General features: G+C 53.8%; 1 protein-coding gene across 5 annotated transcripts in view; it reads right to left on the bottom strand.

Moving 5' to 3' along the window:
- The window catches only part of PTPRF (protein tyrosine phosphatase receptor type F), an 87,737-nt gene extending 73,630 nt beyond the window's left edge, over positions 1-14,107 (bottom strand). For 4 of the 5 annotated variants that reach the window (XM_042950659.1, XM_042950663.1, XM_042950661.1 and 1 more), the window contains exons 1-2: positions 13,971-14,107; positions 6,444-6,520 (exon numbers count right to left, since the gene is read on the bottom strand). The gene's annotated coding sequence lies outside the window, so the exon portion shown is untranslated. The remainder of the gene's footprint in view (positions 1-6,443; positions 6,521-13,970) is intronic. The other variant, XM_042950660.1, reaches the window with a different exon arrangement.
- Between the last annotated feature and the right edge of the window lie 7,743 nt (positions 14,108-21,850).

Below are 21,850 nucleotides of genomic sequence, written 5' to 3'. Positions count from 1 at the left end.
GTGGAGACAGACAAAGAGAGAGCAGTGAGAAGGTAGCAGACCCATGTAGGCTAGTCCCTGGGGCACCCCATTGTCTCTTCTCTCCCCAGCAGGGAGGGAGGAGGCAGTAGGCCAGACCCCGCATGCCGAGCACGGGCCCCAGAGCACTTGTTAGCAGCAGACAGGATCCACGTATCAGAGGCTCGAAGCCAAAGCCACAACCCGTCCAGGCTCGCCAGGACGCGCTCTTGACAAGTTGTAGATGCCCTGCCTGACCACCCTCGTCCTACCCAATTCCCATGGCACCTTCCCACTCCAAAAGGAAACCATAGGGAAGCCCTATTGGCCAGGAATGGGGGGGGGTGGTGGCTGGACCCTCAGATTCCACCCACATCACCCTTGCTCCAGTGGCCCATTACAGATCAAACTTCAGGGAGCTGCTTGCTGAGAACTGCCTTCCAGGCTGAGACAGGCACCTGTGCACAGGGAAGACCGTGTTTGGGATTGGCTCAATGCCTCCAGGCCTTTACTCATAAGGCTCCTCAGCCAGGTGTGCCCTCCCCACTCTAACAGACACCTGTATGAAGCCTTCAGCATGGCCACACCATACACTACAGATACACTGCTATCACTCCACAGGCCCAATGATGAGCTCTCTCCTATGCCCCCCCCCAACCCAGGGGGTTTCAGGGGATCCCCAACAGTGTCCACTAGCACTGCTCACACCTTACTCTGAGCAGGTGGCTGGTGCCGTGAGAAGCCCCCCAGTAATGCTCTGAAAACACAACAGGACATAGAGGGGCAAGTGAGTGACAATGAATGCAGGGACTCTGGTGAGAGTCTTGATCAGATCCAGGTACTAGCTGACCCACAATGGTAACAGAATTTGCAAGGAAGGACAAGCCTGGTGAATGTGAAGGGGCAGGGCTCAAAGATGGCTCTGCTCCTTTCTGGAACTTGAACCCTAGTCTCAACTGGGACAGTCAGAGGTCCTAAGATCAGAGGGCGGTAGGTGAGCAAGGTGCGAAGACAAAACAGGAAGGACTGTGAAGTGGGGCGGGGGCTGACCGCAAAAGGCAAAGGGAGGGAGATGTCCTTTGTCCCAAGATCTTGCTAAAAGTCTCAGATAGGAGCTGAGAAGTAAAAGCAAGAGAGCTGAAGGGGGCGTGATGGGCACCGAGCCCCATTCACACCATACCTGGGGTTCCCACTCAGTGATCACAGAGCTCAGGTGGCTGAGGCTAGGAGAGAGGGAGTCCCTACCATGATGCCCCGTACGGCCAGTCTGGGATGCAGGTCCCATATCACTAAGGCCCTGTCTGAACTTGATCACCACAGCGCTGAGATGCAGCCATGAAACCTACAATAGAATTCAAGTTCTCGGCAGCCATTAGGTGGCCAGCTATCTGGACAGACTGCTACAGGGGCATGGCCCCCTGTCACAATCATCCTGTAGCCTGTGGTACAGATACCATGGGTTTGCAGCTCAGTGGTGCGTTGCACCAAAAAGACGGGGCCTAGTCCAGGTATCATAGGGTGCAACAATACCACATTTACAGAGGTTTCATTCCCAGGTGCAAATATTCTGGGTGTGCACCCCCCCACCCACCAGTGCAGACACCACAGGGATACAACCCTCAGGAACACACAGCACGGGGAAGAGATCTCCCTGGTAAAAACTAAAGGGGATAAAGCTACAAAGAAGAGATGTCATGGAGGTACAGGTGTGCAGCACAATCAGAATGGGCTGTAGTTTTCCGGTGTGATTATCACAAAAGTACATCCCTGTATTGGCCTTGGTATAGTAATCACAGCACTGTAACTCCTAGGTGGAGAGGTCATGGAGGTGTAGCTGTCTGGTCCAGACATCACATGAGTGTAGACACAGGGTACAGACATCCTGGGGATGCAACTCCCTAACAGCCTTTATAAGGATATCACTTCCCAATACATTATTGTACAGGTGTACCACTCCCCTACCCGGCATAGACATCATAGGGTATCAGTCCCCAGGACTGATATTAAAGGGGTGTGAGTTCCCAGTACAGCCATCACAGGGGCACAACGCCAGAACAGTGTCATGTGGTACAGTCTAGGATGAGATTCCGGCCATGGGTGTCAGAGAATTTGAGCCTCTGGTAACCCCACCCCCAGGGTGACACTTATTTGGGGATTCCAAGGACCTCCCACGTATCTGAGTCTGGGATACTCAGCTCACTGTTCAGATACTGAAAGCAGGACAAAGGTTAGAGAAATTGAAAACAAAGACATCCCCTCCCCAAAGAGCTTCTCCTAGGGGTCCATGGACACAGGGACGTGGCTATACCCAGAGGCGGGGGACACGGGACACACAAACATGGACACATTCTTAGGGAACTACTCTGGCAACCACACAGCTATCCAAGGCAAGGCCTCTCCGTCACCAGCTCCTGGCAAGAGCAAACTGCTACCTACCCCAAACACTGGAAACAGAGCCTGCTCCCTCATCTGAGTCCTGGGTCCCTGGGCCTGACCTCAGTCTAGTCCTTGGCCCTGCCCCCACCCCCAGAATGCTCAGGGTCATCTATGGGCAGAAAGCGGGAAAGGAGCAGTGAGGCAGGACTGATGCTAACGTCGCTGGGGTTGCCGAGAATTCAGTGCAAGTGTGAAGAGCTAGGCGTCCACTTCCCCCAGCATGGCTGGGTGAGTCGGGGATGAGAACAAGGCCTGAGCCCTTGACATTAACTAAGGCTTGTCTCTGAAGTGCACTGTGGGCCACTGGTTCTCCCACACTGATGTACTTGGGCAGGAAAACAACTCCATACTGTATGACATTACAGAATATAATTGGATATGATTTTTCTACATTCAGAATGGTTTTAATATACCCTTTTTCCTTGCTACATCAGTGCAAAGCTGCCAAATGCCCTTTCTTGGGAAGAACTGTCCGTTATTTCTCATATTTTGTTTTGGTGTTAAAAGGTCCTTTCTTGTATGCAATATGGGTGTTAGCAGATAGTGGTATTTTCCCATAATATCCTTACTTTGCAAAATAAAAAATTGCCATTCCCATGTCTGGCCCCCAGGTACTTTTGGAAAGTGTACTAGTTTGTGAAATCGAAGAGCCTGGGAATCACTGCTTGGAGGAAAAAGGAATGAGCAGGCACCACACCAAGCCACAAGATTCAAATAAGAACGTCATGGAAATGCATATAACACAGAGGCCATGTCACCTCTCCGTAGCCTGACCTAAGCACCCCTGCAACCTCAATGGGTGCCCCCAACTCCTGAGACCATGTTACGCCAGAGATGGGGGGGCGGGAGGGGCTCCCTGGCTAGAGAACAGCTGGGATCATTCATTCGGAGTCCTCTTCATGAATATGCAAACACAGATTGATTTGTTTCCCATGGGCACGTGTTATTATTCAAAAATATTAATTAGTCTCCAAATACCACCTGTTCCTACAGCTCCCCCACCCCCAGACCAGGACCCTGGCTCCCAGGAGGCTGGGGCCCCAAAATGACATCAACAGGAGAAAGGATATTCAGGGCCCCCAGAGGGGTCAGCCAAGAGGAGAGACCAGTGCTTGGGCGAGAGGAGCCTGAGGGCAGGGAGAGCCAGGAGCCGTTCATGTTCAAAGCTGCAGGCGGCTAACCCAGCCCTTTTGTCATGTCCTGGACAGTTCACCGCGTGGCACTGCAGCAGCGGCCGCGGAGGCGGAAACAGGCCTTGTTACACTTGGGAAGGAAAACCAACGTGTTTCCAACTCTCACCAAACCGACCGCGGGATTATGACGGGAATAAATCAGTCTCAGCCTCGACCCCGGCCCCAGGGAGTGAGGCAGCCAGCAGCAGGCAGCTTCGCTCAGCCAGCCAGTTGGCCAGAGTCTGTGAGCACTGCCTGGCACAGCCCGCCCACTCTCTTACAGCCAGGCCCCCTGCCCTCTCAACAGCGCTCAGCTTCTTGGGCCCCTGGGGAATGGAGGGAGGAACTCAGGAAGAGCGTCCCAGAGTCTCTCCGGGTGGCACAACGTCCAGCAGAGGCTTAGCTCGGGGCAGAAGACCAAGGGGACCAGCAAAGGCACCTGCCTCCAGCTATCGCCCCTAACCTACCAGTCCTCCAATTTCCTTCCTGCGGCAGTGGAACCTCCCTCGGGTTAACGCTCTCCAAAACCTGTAGACACACCTCTGCATTTGCTGTTCTCTCTCCTGGGAGGAATGCCCTTCTCTTGCCCCCAGCCACCTACTCACCCCTAAGAACTCAGCTCAAGCGACCCTCCCCAGTTTAGTGAAGACAGCAAGAGGTGGTGTAGACCAGTGGTTCTCAATCCAGGGTGATTCTGCATTCCCCTCCCCTCACCTCCATGGGATATCAGGCAATGTCTGGGGACATTTTTTACTGTCAAGACTGCAGGTGTCGGGGGGCAGGTGCTACTGGCATTTAGTGGGAAGATACAAGGAATGCTGCTAGATATCTTACAGTAATAGGCCAGGCCCCCGCAACAAAGGATTGTCTGGTCCAAAACATCAATAGTATCTAGACTGAAAAACCCTGATGTAGACAGCAAGATCCCTTGCTGATATAGGCCAGGGCCTGCCCCAGAACCAGGTCTCCTATCAGCACCTTGGGCCCTGTACCTAAAGAGGCCTCAGCCTGGCTTAACTCTTGTACCAGCTGTGCCAGGGCCTCAGGATGTTAGGGCATCTTCTCCCCCTCAAAGTCAGCCCTGCCTCCAGAAGCCAGGCAGGCCTTACAGCACATCTCCTGCACCCCTTCACACATGCCATCAGCAAGCGGCCTCCCTAGAAGACACAGAGCTCCACTTTCAGGCACCTCTTCCTGCTGAGGATGGGCTCCCAGGTAGGCCATACCCAGCTTCTGAGGATGGATAGGTGAAGGGACGCATGGTACCTCCACCTCCACCTCCCCGTCTGCCCGGGGACCCAGCCTCCGCCACACGCTGTATATTGCCCCAGTGCCCATCTCGCCATGCACAGGGCCTGGCCCGTAGCAGTACCCAGCACATGCTCAGTTCCTTTTCCTACCTAGCCCAGACCCATCTCTCGTAACCCTCTTCATCAGCTGACCGTGCAGAACTATTCAGTGGGTCCTCCCGGGCCCTGAGCCAAGGGGCAGCCATGGGCTACGCCTTCCAACAGCTTACAGAAGACGGTCCAACTAGAACTCATTCTCCCCAGCACCGCCCCTCTTCAGGTCCCCATCTTGGTGACAAGCACTACCAGCGACGTGGTCACCCAAGCCAGCCAGTCCTCCTCAAATTCTCTCTTTTCTTCACCCCATTCACCCAACTGGTCAGTAAGTTTGAATCTGCACTGCCTCCACTCCGACCTCCACGTGTCAGTAAGACCTCAGGAGTGCATACCTCTTTAGGGGGCTTCCGCCCTCAGATTCCTCCCAGTTCACCCTGCACACAAACCAATGCCCCAGGCAAGCTTATAAAAACGCAAGGTGATCGTGGCCCTCAAGCACATTTTGCTGCTTGATTCCATAGCAGACACACAGATAATGTTTCAGGACTGAACAGATGGGCAAATGGAGAGATGTTGCTTCTCTGCTTAGGAACCTTCGGTGTCGGGGCGCCTGGGTGGCTCAGTTGGTTAAGCATCTGACTTCAGCTCAGGTCACGATCTTATGGTTCGTGAGTTCGAGCCCCACATCGGGCCCTGTGCTGACAGCTCAGAGCCTGAAGCCTGCTTTGGATTCTGTCTCCCGCTCTCTGCCCCTCCCCCACTCACGCTCTGTCTCTGTCTCTCTCTCCAAAATAAATAAACATTAAAAAAAGAAAAAAAAGAACCTTCAGTGTCTCCATATGACCCTCAGGAAAAAGTCTAGAGTCTTAGCCAACATCCATGGCTCCCCGTGCTCTGTCTCCCAACTTCCCTCTCTCCCAACCCAACCCACCTGCTCTATGCGGTGGCAGAAAGACGAGAGGAGAAGTGGACCTGAAAAAGATAAGGAGGTGCTCCAGATCCTGGAGGTACCTTGCTCTTTCTACCACAACCTACAGTTGATGGGAACAGACTTCCCTACAGAAACATGATGACTGAAAAAGCAGACAGTTCCTAGTGGAAGTCCCAGAATGTCACCCAGAAGCCTATTTCACACCTACAGCAGCTGACAAGCTGTATGTATATCACTCCCCACCCACCTCCATCAACCATTCTGGCCAGAAACCCAGGCACCATCCTGGACACCTCCCCTTCTTTCTCATGCCCCACATTCAGTCCTGCACCATGTCCTGTCTCCTCCACGTCCCGAAACAGCACTCACATCCCTTCTCTCCACGTCCATCACCACCTCCCTTCACCGTCACTCAGCCATATGCACACTGGACCATGTCACGCCCCGAGTGGCAACACTTCCATGGCTCGCCACCAGTCTCCATCACAATCTGAGGTGCTCGGCCTGGCCCACAGGACCCCTCTGTGCCCTGGCCCCCGCCACCTCTTGGGGCACACCCACCAGGTCTCTGCTTGCTCACACCAGTCACTCTTGGACAACCAGCACTGAGGGCAGGGCACCAGGGTCTCCGCTCCTTCCTAGAGAGAGAGGAAAGGATGAGAAAACACCAAGAATTTCATCACAGCATAGCATACACTGACACAGAAAGACATGCAGAATTTGCTGTTTATGGAACAACAACAACAACAACAACAACAACAAAGCAGGCGTCAAAACTTTGTGCAGGACAATCCCCATTTAGTAAAAATGCCCATCTCTTCACTCAGTTACTCTTTTCAGTACTCCTGAGCATCTACTAGTGTGCTGGGCTTTCTTCCGGGAACCCAGCATACAGCAAACAACACAAACTGAGACCCCCCACCTCAGTGGTAACACTTGTGTCTGAACCCTCTAGGCACCCCTCCAGCTACCCCTCCAGCAGAGCCCAGGCCCCGCCCACCTCTGCACCTGCCAGTCAACCACAAGAACTTCCCCCTCTGATCCTCAAATGTGCGCTCTCTAGCCTGCCAGTGCCTGCAACATGTTGCCCACACTCTGTGCCAAGTACCCCTTAGACATCAGAGCCAATGGCACTTTCTCAGGAAGGCCTTCCATGATGTCCCAGACTACACGCCTGGACCTTGCCTAGGAGCAGTGAGGAATTATTTTTTTATACAATTGTTGCAGGGTCACGGAGTCATGACCACGAGCCTGGTGTGTGCCTGGCCCCAATTCCATATTCCCAGCGCTCAGCAGAGAGCAGGCACACAGTAGGTGCTTCATTAGGACACAATGAACGAGTGCATGGATGCATGAATGAGTTCACAGAAAACACCCCAGCTTCGGAGAACCACACCAGCATACATTATGGCCTTCAAAGAAACTTCCGAAGCAATATTTATTTTTGACTTTCTGCTTCTCTGTAATTTTTTAAATGAAGGTGTGCCCCTGGATGCCTCCTCTGCTGGCACATACACAGCCATGCAGCCCATCTCTTCCCTCTAGAACGATGACTGAGCCCCCACCAGGGTGGGCACCCTCCTGAGTGGGGGTGGGGGCTGAACACACACCACCTCACCACAGCTCAGTGACCTGGCACCACTGGGGCCCACTCGACACAGGACGCACGTCACAGTGGGTTTCTCTTCGGCCTCACATGCACAGTGATGACCCCGACACATAGCAATTCTCCCGAGGCTCCTCCCAAAATGGACACTCAGGGATGGGGGTCAGGGAGTGCCCTCACCAACTCTGAGCCAGCCTCCCGCACCTGGGAATTGTCCTCACTTGAGATTGACCACCTTTGGCAACATGGGGGGTGTCCTTGGAAGGCCCATCATATCTGACCAAGACGGGCCCCGCCAACCCAGTACTGTCTCATGCTGACCCTGCAGCACACCCTCTCTGGCCTCCATTGCCCCCTGCCCGTGCCAGTACCAGCAGTTCCGGCCTCAGGAGGGCTGCCCGCCTCCCTGTCCTAGTCCACTGAGTTTCCACAATGTTCCCTGTGGCCGCTGCTCCCAACACACAGGCTGCTGGGCGAGTCCGGGCAGAAAAACCAGCTTCCATGTCCCAAACTCCAAGGCCGGTTTGTCTGGGGACGCCTGCCTTGTGGTACCAAATGTGAGGTTACTGGCTCCACCGTTGCTCAGGGACCGTGGGACAGAGGGACAGAGTCTGAGGCAGAGAATGGGGAGGGTCCCCTAAGCCAGCTGGCTCTAGTGCCATGCCCGAGGCCATGCCAGGATGGACCTACACTGAGCAGGAGTCACACCTGAGAAGAGATGTGTGTCCAAAATGGCCTGGAGGTGGGTCAGAGAACAAAGAAAACAGGCAGAGACAAAACTCTGCACGTGGAAAGACCTTCAAGTACACGGAACAGCACCAGGGCAGGATTCTGGAACAGCCAGGATAGCACCTGGTACCACACCAGTCCAAGATCAAACCGGACTCAAAACAACCTAGACAGGCAATCAGAATTGACCAGCAGCAGCTCCCAGAACCACTCCAGACTCACCCTGGGACACACCTAGATCACGACCACCAGACACGCCCAGAAAGCCAACTAGAAAGCTACTCAGTGAGGACTTGACTGGTACCGAGCCCAAGTCTGCAATCGCTGGAAAGGCCTCAGAAGTGGTGAGGCTGGCAGCAATGACCAGGATCAGGTAAGAGGCCTTGGCACCAACACAGGGCTGGCCCCCAGGAGGCCTCTCGGTCACCTGCCACACCTGGAACCCAGCCTGGCAGCAGGACCAGGAGCAAGCTGAAATCAGAGGAGCACAGGCACTGGGGGCCCTCCAGAGCAGCTCCCCGGCAGGCCCTAGGACTACCAGGAACAGTCCCCGGAAGCGGCAGCTAGAACAACGCCAAGGATCTCGACTCAGGTCATGATCTCACTGTCGTGGGACAGAGCCGTCGTCGGGCTCTGCGCTGATGGTGTGCAGCCTGCTTGGGAATCTCTCTCTCCCTCTCTCTGGCCCTCCCCCACTTGTGCACGCGCTTTCTCTCTCTCAAAATAAATAAATTAACTTAAAAAAAAACTTTAAAACAATGCTGAGGAGCAAAAACCGCTGTTCTCAGATCTGGAGGTTGGGGACACAAAGAGACCGGTGCATCTGGACCTCAGACGCAGAACCTCATTAGACACCCAGGGCCCAGGTGGGGTGGTGGAAATGGGGAACTGAGCGTGCTGAGGCCTCTGGTCTTCTCATACCAGCCCACCAGAAGGTCAAATACACCTGAGCCATACATACAATCCCAGAGATGATGACAAGGGCAGAAGGCTAGGGGCCAGGCACTCTCCTTGCTGAGCTCCCCCAACCTGCAAACCTCAGCTCAGAACTGCAGTTACTTTAGGCGAGCAGATGCCCTAACCTTAACAAGGTATTGTCTTACTTATTTTTAAATTTATTTCTGTTTTATTTTATTTTCAAGGTTTATTTATTTTTGAGATAAGGAGAAAAAGAGGGTGCAGGCGGGGTGAGGAAGGCGCAGAGAGAGGGGGAGACAGAGGATCCACAGCAGGCTCCATGATGACAGCAGAGAGCCCGATGCAGGGCTCGAACCCAAGAACTGTGAGATCATGACCTGATCATGACCGAAGTCAGATGCTTAACCAACTGAGCCACCCAGGCGCCCCTATTTATTTTTTTAAAGTTTATTTATTTTGAAAAAGAGAGCATGAGTGTGAGTGGGGGAGAGGCAGAGAGAAGGAAAGAGAGAATCCCAAGCAGGCTCCTCACTGATAGAGGGGCTTGAACTCATGAACTGTGAGATCATGAGCTGAGCCAAAACCAAGAGACAGACACCTAACCGCTTAACCGACTGAGCCACCCAGGCTCCCCTTACAAGGTATTGTTTTAAAGGCCACCCCCACCCCCAATTCTGATGGGGGTGGGTTTGCACCCACTATTAACGACTGCTGATACCATCGAGACACCATTGCTTACTAGATGCCAGGCCCTGTTCTAAGCACTTCTTGCATATTCGACCTTAATCCTCATAACAACACACGGCATGGAATTGTCTTAGGCCCGCTTGACAAAGGAGAAAACGGACTCAGAGATGTTAAGCAACTCGCTCAAGGTCACACTGCTACTAACAGAGTGACACCCCAACAGTTAGGAACCAGAACCCACACAACCCACTGAGATTGTGGGCTCCTGATGAGCACAGCTCAGCACGCTCTCAGAGAACTCTCCGTCCTTCCTCTGGCCCAGCTTTCTCTCCCAAACTCCAGATCCTCACACCCAGCCCCCTCCTGGATGTCTCCCCTGCCCCCACTGGACCTCAAATGCCCCAAGCATCTCAAAGACAAGGCGCCCAACCATGAGCTTGTTATCTGCCCCCCCAATCTCCCTCTCCTCCCCAAGTTCCCAGCTCAGTGAACCTGCAGGGCCTTCAGTAAAGGCCTCACCCAGTCACTCCCAGGAACCCGGACCCCTTCCTCTTCCTCTTCCCCACCCCCACATCCAATAAATCATCCTGTCCTGATAAAGGTGCCTTCTGAATCGCTCCATGCTACTCCCCTATCTAAGACACCATCACCTCTCACCTGATTTCCTCCTCAATGGGCATCGTGGGTCCATCCGCTTCCCATAGCCACAGAATCCTCTTCTGGAAACATCTGATCATAGCACATTCCACACCCTCTACCCAAGCTTTAAATCTTTGGCGGCTCCCTTCTCCCTTCTGTGTTCTCAAAGTAAAGTCACAGCTATTTAAAACAGGGCATTAAAGGCCCTCTGATCTGCTGTATCTTGGAATATGTCAAGACCTCTGAGTCTTTACCCACACTATTCTTTTCTGCCCGGAGTGCTCTTTCTTCAGCTGGAAAACTCCTGTTCATTCCTCAAAACTCACTTCAGATAGCCCCTTCTTGGGCTCTTCTGGGACTCACCTCATTTTGACCCTTGAACTCTCCCTTGCCTCGTATAGAAGCAGCTCATCCAACCTTGTAACTTCGGCTCAGAATTGTAGCTGCTTTAGATGAGCTGATGCTGGGCTCAACCACAGCAGTTCCTAAGGGATGGGCTCCCTCTTCCAAAAGCTCCTAGTCCCATAGGAAGCAGGGCAGCTTGGCTGAAAGTGCCTAGCCCAGTGTCTGGCACACAGTCGGCAATCAATAAGAGTCTAGTGAATTGCTCTGCATTCCCATGATGCAATCTGTTCCCCCAGGGACCATGAGCTTCTCAAGGGCAGGGCCCTGGCTGCAAGCTTGGCCCAAGCACACAGCAGTGTCAGTCATACGAGAAGGGACTGCCACTGCTGATTATGCACTGCCACACATCTCCCTTAGATTCTCACAACAGCCTTGGGACCAATCAAGGTTGGATGAGATGCCCCATTTCACAGGAGGGGAAAACTGAGACCTGGGAAGGAACAAGCTAGAAAGTGGAGAAACTGTGACATGTCTCAGCCTCTATCAAAGAGCTGCGGGGCCCACTTGAGGGTCCTCAACACTGAACTCCCAGTTAGGGCTGACGGAAGAGCTTACAGACCACAAATTGCCAGGGCCAGCATTTTGCTGCATATCAATACAATTCCCAAGAAAAGCTCTTCAGTCATCTACTCTTACTGCAGCCATCCCTCTCCAACTGCTCCATCAGCCCCCAAATCAACACCCCCAACACCACCCCCATGCTCACAGTGTGAACAAGGCTGAACAGAGGAAAGGTCAGGAGCTGCAGGGCAAAGAGCAAGAAGGAAGGAATAATATTAAAACAATGCCCTCATTAAAGGAAAGAAAAAAGGGAAGAGGAAGAACAACTGGAAAAGAAAACAAAACTACAGACACATTTCAAATAATAAGGGGGAAACTGAGCCAGCCAAAAAGTGCAAGAAAGTGTGTGCAGGAGAGTGCAAAATTCTGTGGGTGTGCACATACACACGGTTCCTAGGGATGTGCAAAGAGGTGTTGTGAGGGCACAAGCAAACAGAGTGGTGCATGGCCATGCGAGCACGGTAGATTTCTGAGCTCCGGCTGCTGTGCAGGCCCAGGTGTGCAAGTGTGAGGGCAAGAAGGCAAGTGGATGCGCGGGGTTGGGGGGGGGGGGGGTGAGTGTAGGAATGATGGTAGAGGGGTGTGTGTGTGTGTGTGTGTGTGTGTGTGTGTGTGTGTGGCCTGTGCCTGAGGCTGCGGATGTTGGGGGCTGTGCTTGGGGAGTTACACCTTCTCCTTCTTGAAGCCTTAGGCTCATTCATATAATCAGTGAAAAACAGGGATTTTCTTGCTCCCTGAAGCAAGAGTTAATAAGGCGCCAAGCATAGAATTTTCTAAGATTTCCTCCCAGAACCCTCTTCTGGATCCCATCAGATCTCTGATGTCTCCCAAAGGATCTCTCAGCAGAGCTCTTCCCTTCCCGGGGGATCTCCCACCATTGAGGATCCCCCAGAAAGACCCTTCTGAATCTTTTTCTAGGCCTACCACCCCAGTGCACTTCCCAGGATTTTATGGCCAGATTCCGCACCAGGTCACTCTGGATCCCTGCCCTTGTCTATTCAGGAGCCAAAGTGGAGCCTTCATCACCAACACTCAGCAGTCCAGCTTCCCAGGCTCTGCCTGGCTGCCCCCAGGGGAATCCAGAGAATCCCCTCCTGCTGGAGGGCTCCCAGCTCAGGTGCAGGGCTCCCACCCCCAACCTGCTCCAACTTGGGGGGGTGCCCTGCACTGCGGGGGGGGGGGGGGGGGGGGGTGGATGTTGAAATGGGGAGAAAGGCTAGCCCCTCCCCCACCCTAGGGTGGAAAAACCAGAGAGGCAGCATTCCAGAGAAATGGGGAGGGGGCCTAGCAGAGGGCGCACAGAGATTATGGTCAAGTGGGAGACAGAGACACCAAGAAACCAATAAGAGACACGAGAGAGAGACCTGGAGAGAGAGACTCAGAGATGGGGGAGGGAGCACAGCGAGCCCTGGGAAGAAAAAACAGAGACCCAGGAAGAAAGAACAGAGAGACCCGAGGAGAGAGAACAGAGAGATCCGGCACGGGAGGACAGAGAGACCCGGGTAGAAAGAACAGAGAGACCCGGGAGAGAGAACGGCGAGACCCAGGGCGGGAGAACAGAGAGATCCAGGGAGGGAGCCACAGACAGCAGGAGAGACCCCGGGGCTGCGGGGGGTGAGACTGGGAGGCAGTGACACAGGGAGACAGAGATACAGAGACACTGAAGGGCACTGAGACCAAGGCACGGAGGAAAACAGAAAGCAGCTGAGACTGAAACGTGGGCACAGCGATGAGGACCGGGGCACACCAGGACGAGACGGGACGGGACGGGACGCAGGGCGGCGACTGAGTGAACTTTCCGGAGCCGGTCCGAGTGGACACGTCCTCACGGGACAGGTCGCTCCGGGGCCTTCAGGTCGTTGCACCAGGGTGGGGGTGGGCACAGTCCGCCAGGCCTCTCCCCTGCCCACGCCGGCGACCGAGGCTGGCGGGGGGGGGGGGGGGGGGGGTCCAAACTCGCGCCCGGCAAACCCCGGGCCCGCACGTGCGCCAGGGCGGCGAGCGAGACGGGGGCGCGTCGGCTGCGGATCCCCTGCCGGCTGGGAGGGGGCGCCTGTGCGGCGGGGGCGGGGGCGCGGCCTGGACCCGCCCGGGGCTGGGGTAGCGGTGGGTGGCGGTGAGAGGTGGAGGGCCGCCCCCGGAGCGCGGCCGCGCCGGCAGGGGGAGACGAGGCGGAACCGAGAACGGGGAGCACAAATGCAAAGGGAAACTTTGCACTGGGGGCGCGCGGGCTGCGGCTCAGGTGCGGCGCGGAGGGCGGGGAGGAGGGGGGCGGCGAGGGGCGGCGAGGACCTAGCCAGCCGGCGGCGGTGGGGGGGGCGCGTCTGCCGCGGGGTAAGCGCGGGGAGGAGCCGCCAGGCTCGGGGCGGGGGGGGGGGGGGGGGCGCCCAGCCGAGGCTGCGGGCGCGGCAGGTGGGGGCGCGGCCCGGCCTAAGCGGCGCCTCCAGCCCCGCTCGGAAGACGCGAGGAACGGGGAGAGGGCGGGGGGAGTGGGGAAGGAACGGATGCGAAGGGGACTGTAGGGGGGCCCGGGGGTCACTCACCGCCAATCCAGGGGCCGTCGGTCCGCATGTCCCCCCCAACACACACAAGCCGCTGGGGCCGCTGATCCCGCTGCTCTTCTGCCGCCGCCGCCACCGCCGGGTCTTACTCCCGCCACCGCCGCCCGAGCCGGAGCCGGAGCCCGAGGTGGAGCAGGAGCAGGAGCCGGAGCCGGAGCCGGAGCCGCCGCCTCTGCCGCCGCCGCCGCCACCGCTCCCGCCGCTCCCGCGCCAGCTCCAGCCGCGCGCCCCCGCTCGCGCCCGCGCCCGCGCCCCTGCCCCTGCCGTGCGCGTCCCCGGCGCCGCCCCTCCCCTCGTGCACTCTCGCTCGTAGAGCGGTGGAGCCGCGTAGGCCCAGCGAGGCCACAACCCAACCCTGAGCCTAAACGGACTGGAACTCCAATATTGGACCAGAACCTCAGTTGTGAGCAAGGACAGACCCAAACTCCCATACGAAGTCCATATCCTACTAGTGCCTCCCAGTCCTTACTATGAACCGGATACTACTCTTGGACCCCATTTTCTTCCTCTACAAATATGCCCCTGATACTGAGCCCAGACCCGTCTCCAAACTCAATATTGAGTCCAGACTCCTAATTCTGCTCCCACATTGGCCCAAGTAGTAATTTTAATCTACACCCGTATATTGGCCCCCAATACCGGTTCTGACTCTAAATCCCTCTATCATCTCTACCTACCTAAGCTTGATAAGGACACCAGCACTAACTCTGGGCCTTAAGTGGACTCCAGTTCTAATACTGAGCCCCAGATCCCTATATTAACCCTAAAGTCCAACAGTTACCTTGTTATGGGCCCCAGTACTTTTCTGAACCCCAAAACTTACATAAAACGCCAACACTGCACTCCCAGTCCCAGGTCAACACCAATACTTTCTGAATTGGGATTCCCAATTCCAGAATTGGGTTGGGTCATCAGAAAAGAACCCTACCACAGATGCTGACCTTAAACCCCACAAATCCTTGGGGCAACTTAGGACCCTAACTTGCCCCAACCGTAATTATCTTGGAATGCAAGATTAGTGAGACTGGCTTTGCAGAAACTCTGCACGAATCTTCATCCCCATGTTTGCCTTCCACTTATCTGACCTGATTTCAACCCCAGTTCCAACTGTGAACCTGAATCAAGTCTTTCATTGGCCCCTGAGTTCAAGACTTAATAATGTCACTCGAACCTGATGTAAAAAAAACTTTGGTATTGAGTTTCTGATTCCTCATACCAAAACTCAAATGCTGACCTTATAAATTTCTGGGCTAAACCCATAAATTACCTGAAGATTTATTCCAAGTCCTAACTCAGAGGGAGACTTGGTAAGCTCCACACCAAGAACCACACACACCAAAGTCCCCCCACCATCCTTGCCCACCATCTAGACCCACCCTCCCGGTCCATGCCACCACTATTTAAGAATCAGCCACACAGGGGCGCCTGGGTGGCTCAGTCGGTTAAGCGGCCGACTTCGGCTCAGGTCACGATCTCGCGGTCCGTGAGTTCGAGCCCCGCGTCGGGCTCTATGCTGACAGCTCAGAGCCTGGAGCCTGTTTCGGATTCTGTGTCTCCCTCTCTCTGACCCTCCCCCATTCATGCTCTGTCTCTCTCTGTCTCAAAAATAAATAAACGTTAAAAAAAATTAAAAAAAAAAAAAAAGAATCAGCCACACAACCCTCTCCTTCCCTGGGCAAGATGGCAACCTGCCCCTATTGCCCTAGCTCAGTTGAGGATCCCGATGAGATTTCTGATCTCCTAAGGGTCTCCTTGATACCTTTGTGAGTTTGGAGGTCAGGTGAGAAATAAACAAAGCTTGGGGATTGCTGAGACACCTGGATTCAGGGATCAAAGAGTTAATGTGCAGGGCAGGTGTGGAAGAGGGGTTTAGAGATCTGGGCTGAGGGGTCAAGTTCTGGTTTATCACGTAATTCACTGCCTGCTTTTGCCCAGGATTTGGATTCAGAAACAGTACGTGTGCGCCCCCTGGTGTGTAAGAAGGGGATGGACTGGCTCTGGTGATTCTGGGCAAACAGATCCGGATGACAAATGGATCAAAAATGAATATTCCTAAACCAGTGGTTTTTCACCCATTGGTAATTTTGGTACCCTGAGGAGGAGGTATTGTAAGTTTCATGTATCTTTAGACATTTTTCTTGGTTTTCTGAGTTTGGAACCAGTTTAGTTTCTTGTTTTTGTTTTCTGAATTTAAAAACATATACTTTTTAGTCAATTATGCCTGCTCTTTGCTGACTTATGAACAGTCCTTCCCCTTGGCGTCAATGACCTATACCTTCCTCAAAGGCCTATTCCCTTTCTCAATCTCCTTTACCATCGCCTGCTTTTCCCAAGGTCTGTCCTAGGCCACCCTTTTTCCCTATCTGCCCCTTCTCCCTGGGCCATCTTGATCACTGCCAACTGTATGTTGATGACTTCCAAATCGATCTCCGGTTTGGGCCTCTCTTCTGAACTCAGTTCTCGTATAGCCAACAACCTTCTCCATAGCGCTCCCTGGATGTTCCTCAGGTAAACTGAATTCACTCTGTCTCCCACTGCAGATCTATTGACCACCAGGTCTTCGTGTCATGCCATGGAATCCTTCATTCCATCACTGGGTGAGAAACACAGACACTTTCTCTCCCGCATCCCCATCCAGTCACCAGTCCTACAAACCTTGAAAATAGAAAGGGACTAGAGGCCTTATATGTAGCTCTGTGAGGGACATAAGGGAGGGTGCAGGAGGAGAGAGAGAAAGATGAGGAAGGGGGAGGGAAGGAGCTGCAGGAGAGAGAGAGTTTATGATTTTTGGGGGTTTTGGTCCATACAAAACCAAGTTGGCCATCAAATCTCTTGCATATGGTGAAAAAATCACAGCCCTTAAGTCTTGCTCTTTCTTTTTTTTAATATTTATTTTTTTTAATGATTATTTTTGAGAGAGCGTGAGCAAGGGAGGGGCAGAGAAAGGGGGAGACAGAGAATTTGAAGCAGGCTCCTTGCTGTCAGCGCAAAGCGCGATGTGGGGCTCACACCCACAAACCATGAGATCGTGACCTAAGCTGAAGTCAGATGCTCAACCAACTGAGCCACCCAGGTGACCCAAGTCTTGCTCTTTTTTAAGTGGGTACCTTGGAACTTGTTTACAGCCATTGCTTCCTCCGGAAAGCCATTTTTTATGTGTACTTACTTATTTTGAGAATCCCAAGTAGGCTCTATAATAATAGCATTCAGAGCCCCATGTAGGGATCAAACTCATGAACCATGAGGTCATGACCTGAGCCAAAATCAAGAGTTGGAGGGATGCTTAACCCACTGAGCCACCAGGGGTCCCAACTTTTTTTTTTTTAATGTTCATTTATTTTTGGAGCGAGAGAGTGGAAGAGGGGCAGAGAGAGAGGGAGACAGAGGATCTAAAGAGGGCTCTGCGCTGACAGCAGAGAGCCTGATGCGGGACTCCTCACTCATGAACCATGAGATCATGACTTGAGCCAAAGTTGAACCCTTAACCAACTGAGTCACCCAAGCACCCCTAGAAAGACATTCTTTTTTTTTTTTTTAATTTTTTAATGTTTATTTTTGAGAGAGAGACAGAGTACGAGCAGAAGCGGGGCAGAGAGAGAGAGAGGGATACACAGAATCAGAAGCAGGATCCAGGCTCTGAGCTGCCAGCACAGAGCCTGACATGGGGCTCGAACCCACGAACCATGACATCATGACTTGAACTGAAGTTGGACGCTTAACCGACTGAGCCACCCAGGCTCCCCCCCACCAGAAAGCCATTCTTAACCCCTGGCTGGGTTGAGGGCTTGCCCGCTGAAGCACTAAGCACTCAATATCACCACCCCACAAACTGTGGGTTCCTTGCAGGCAGGAGGGATGAGACTGTTGTCCACTGCCATATCCCTGTGTCTAGCACAGGGGCCTGACACACCTGACAAGAGGTGCTCAATATGTACTTGTTACAGGCATGGAAAGGTACATTTTCCTCTTCTGTGCTCAGGGATGCATCAGACATAAAGGACTAGGGAGGGAGAAGCTCCCTGACCAGGCCTCAGAGCTCATCCATACCTGGGGCTTCTGTAGGCCCAGCATGTGAGGAAGAGGGGCTTATGATGTTTACTGCCATGCACACCTGCTAGCCCGGGCCTCACTAGGTCTGGAGCTCTGGCAGCCCAGCTCCCTCTGCCCAGCACAGCCTGGTCTGTGACCACGACGCTGGGAAGGTAGGTGGCCAAGGGCCCTCACACTCCTGTGGTTGAAGTCGGCAGCCCCCTCTCACCACCGCGCTGACCAGGCTCTTGCTTCAACCCCCACAAGGACGCAGTGGTCTTAGAACCTCGGCCCACTGGGATCCGGCCCCCTGCTCACCCACCTTTTGTTGCCACGTGTGGTCAAGTGTTGGCTGAGGCACGGCACGAGAGTGCCTATGTGCAGGCTGCCTGGGCCTCACGTGAAACTGGACACAAGGCCAAGGTGGAGAAAGCAGAGGCCCAGGCCACAGGGCCACACAGACAAGAGCTCAGGTGGCTCGGCCTGTGAGAGCATGACAGCTATGGAAGGAGAGGAGCCAAGGCTCTGTCCGGACTGCCAAACTCTGAGCACAGGGTCCATGTGGGACTGCCCTGCCGCCCCGCTCCTGGGCCTGGCGGGGAGGGACGTCCTTGTGCTCATCTGTGAAGGCCGAGTGGTACCACGTGGTAGTTCTGTGTCCGCTGTGTTCCAGCCCCAGGGTGCAGGGTGAGGGGAGAGCCAGATGTCAACTCCCACTCACTGTTCACCCTTTGTCCAGGTCCTGGGCCCACTGGACACACTCTTCAAACTCATGACGTAAATACATCTCTTAGTCAGTCTAAATCAAATTAAATTCAGCTTGAGTCCCCACCCAGCAGATCAGCAAGACGTCCGTTTCACTCGCAGCTCTCCTTCACCCCCCTCCAGTTGTCCAAGAATTCCAGGGGCTGCATAACCCCCAAAACGCTAAGTCTGTGCTCCATGGCTTTGCAGGGAAAGGCTGAGGTCTTTTCTAATGTTTATTTATTTATTTTAAGAGAAAGAGTGAGCACAAGCTGAGGGAGGGACAGAGAGAGGGAGAGAGAGAGAGAGAGACAGACAGACAGAGAGAGAGAGAGAATCCCAGGCAAGGTCCACCCTCAGCACAGAGCCTGATGTGGGGATCAATCCCATGAGCCCTGAAATGATGACCTGAGCCGAAATCGAGAGTAGGACGCTCAACCCACTGAGCCACCCAGGCGCCTAAGGCTGATGTCTTTTTGACGCCACTGATGTTGTTGTAGACTTCAGCCGTCACTGCCACGGGGCTCCACTATTCGGCCCTGTCTTCAGGGCCTCACTTGTCCGGCTTAGGCCTTGGTAAGGGGGCCCCTCACTCCCTCCATCCAGGCCCTTTCAAGGGGGCCTCTCCTCGAGGGCCACAACGTTGCAACCTCAAGTTCTTGGCATTTGGGGTGCTACCCAGGCACTTTCCTAGAGGTTGTGTCAGAGTGGTCTGGGGAATGCCTGACCCCTGGTCCTGTCTTCTGTGCTGGCCAATCAATACCCTGAGATACATGGTGTCCTCCCTTTTAGCCAGTCGGAAGGAGTTTAGTTTAGACTCCAGAACTGCAAAGCAGTCTGTTTACCCTCTCAGGTGTGGGGTGGGAGAAAAAAGGTGGAGGCCTCAAACACAAAGACCTGGCTAATGCCTTTCATTCCTTCCTGATGAGTCACTATAGGGGGGGCGGGGGAGTAAGCCAGGGGTTCATTTTTCAGTAGAACACTCGGCTGAGGACTTCGCCTTAAGCTTCTCTGAGGAAACGGAAGCCACCAAAGGAAGACTCCATCATCCCCCCTCAACCGCTACCAAATCCATAGACCCAGACACTTCTATTCCTTCCTCTCTGTCTCCCTCCTGGTTCCAAGGAGGCTGCGCCCCACCATAGCAGGGGCTGACCCCCACCTGTGTGCAGGATGCTTTGGCTCCTCCAGGACTTTGTTAGTCTCCCCGCCCCCGCCATATTTTTTTCCCTTGTCATTTCCACCTGCTTGCAGTCAAGCTCAGGTCTCTCCCATCCTCAGAAAAATTCCTTGCTTTGACCCCACACTCCTTAGAGGGGGGACATTAACCATTTCTCCGCTCTCCTTCACAGCAAGCCCCAGAGTTGTTTATACACGAAGCTCCCACTCTTTCATCTCGTGGGCACACTCAGCCCACTGCAATCTCGCTTTCGGACCAACTCTCCACGGCGATTGCTCTTGACATGATGGCTATTCACCTCCATCTTGCCAAACCCGATGGCCTTGACTCTGTTTTCAGCTCAGTGGCCTTTGCTACCTCCTGCCATCCACCGGAGTCACTTCAGTATAAGTGCAGACAGGCCAGCTCCTTGACCTCATCACAATGGCCATCTTCCACAGGCCACTTAGGTCACCCATTCTCTCTCTCTCTCTCCTTTTTTTTTTTTTTTTTTTTTAAGATTTTATTTTTACATAATCTTCACACCCAGCACGGGGCTCAAACTCACAACCCCGAGATGAAGCGTCTCATGTTGTACCAACTGAGCCAGTCAGGCGCCCCAGGCCACCCATTCTCACTGGGTCTTGTCCCCATCTCTGACCTCACCTCTGCTGTTCCCACCTTGCTCTTGTGACTTCGTGATAGCTCTTTGGTCTCCTCAGACACCACCCTTTTTGACCTGTTGGTGTTCTCCTAACACATCAGCTCTCTCCCTGTTTCACTTTTTTTCTTGGCCCTCTTAGATGCCAAGGCCCCAAATTTTAATAACACTTGACAATACCCCAAGTCCTTTGCCTCTTTGCTTTTTGATCATATGTATTGGGCATCCCCCAACTCCGATGAACACTCCTATCTGCTTGCTTTCTTTCTTTCTTACAATTTTATTTTTTTTATTTATTTAAAAAAAAATTTTTTTTTAACGTTTTATTTATTTTTGAGACAGAGAGAGACAGAGCATGAACGGGGGAGGGGCAGAGAGAGAGGGAGACACAGAATCGGAAGCAGGCTCCAGGCTCTGAGCCATCAGCCAAGAGCCCGACGCGGGGCTCGAACTCACGGACCGCGAGATCATGACCTGAGCCGAAGTCGGACGCCCAACCGACTGAGCCACCCAGGCACCCCACAATTTTATTTTTAAGTAATCTCCACACTCAATGTGGGGCTTGAACTCACAACCCTGAGATCAAGAGTCGCGTGTTCTACCGACTGAGCCAGCCAGGTGCCCCTCCTGTGTGCCCTCTTGTGCTGTGCTCAAGCAAGCAAGTGACTCCACAGGTCAGCTTGACGTTCGCATAAATCATAGGCACTGGCTGCATGTTGGCCCTCGACACGGCTCTCTACCTATGCTCGGTGACGGCTACTTCCAGCCTTCCCCTTCCTCTTTCAGCCTCCCTCCAGCCCATTTCTTCCTCCGTGGCAGATGTGACTGTGCTGCTCCTTGACAGGAGTAGAGCCGCCAGACCAGAACTCCCCCACTCTCCATCCACAACCCACATCTCCCTACAGCTGCCCTCTCCCCTGCTACACTAGAGAAAGCCCCCCTCCTCCTACCTCAGGCTGGTTCTGCCCATCTTTGATTCCCTAGGCCCCACTCCTTCTCTGAGCGCCCTCCCAACTAGATCCTTCCTATCAACCTGCCCCCTGCGACCTCCACCAGCTCCCTTCCCCACTGCTGGCCATTATGGGTTCCTGTTCACTCCAGCATTCAGTCAGATTTGACTTTCACCTCCCACAGCTCCCCCAAAACACGATATTGGACATATCACCTCTGTGTCTCACACTGGATGGGCTTTTAATTTTTTTTCAGTATTCATCTTATTAGACCTCTTGATTATGTCACTCTTAAAAAAAAAAACAAACACTAGCTTCT

This window comes from Panthera leo, chromosome C1 (genome assembly GCF_018350215.1).
Source record: "Panthera leo isolate Ple1 chromosome C1, P.leo_Ple1_pat1.1, whole genome shotgun sequence".
NCBI lineage: Eukaryota > Metazoa > Chordata > Mammalia > Carnivora > Felidae > Panthera > Panthera leo.
The sequence above is the reverse complement of the archived record's forward strand: the minus strand, read 5'-3'. Positions and strand labels throughout refer to the sequence as shown.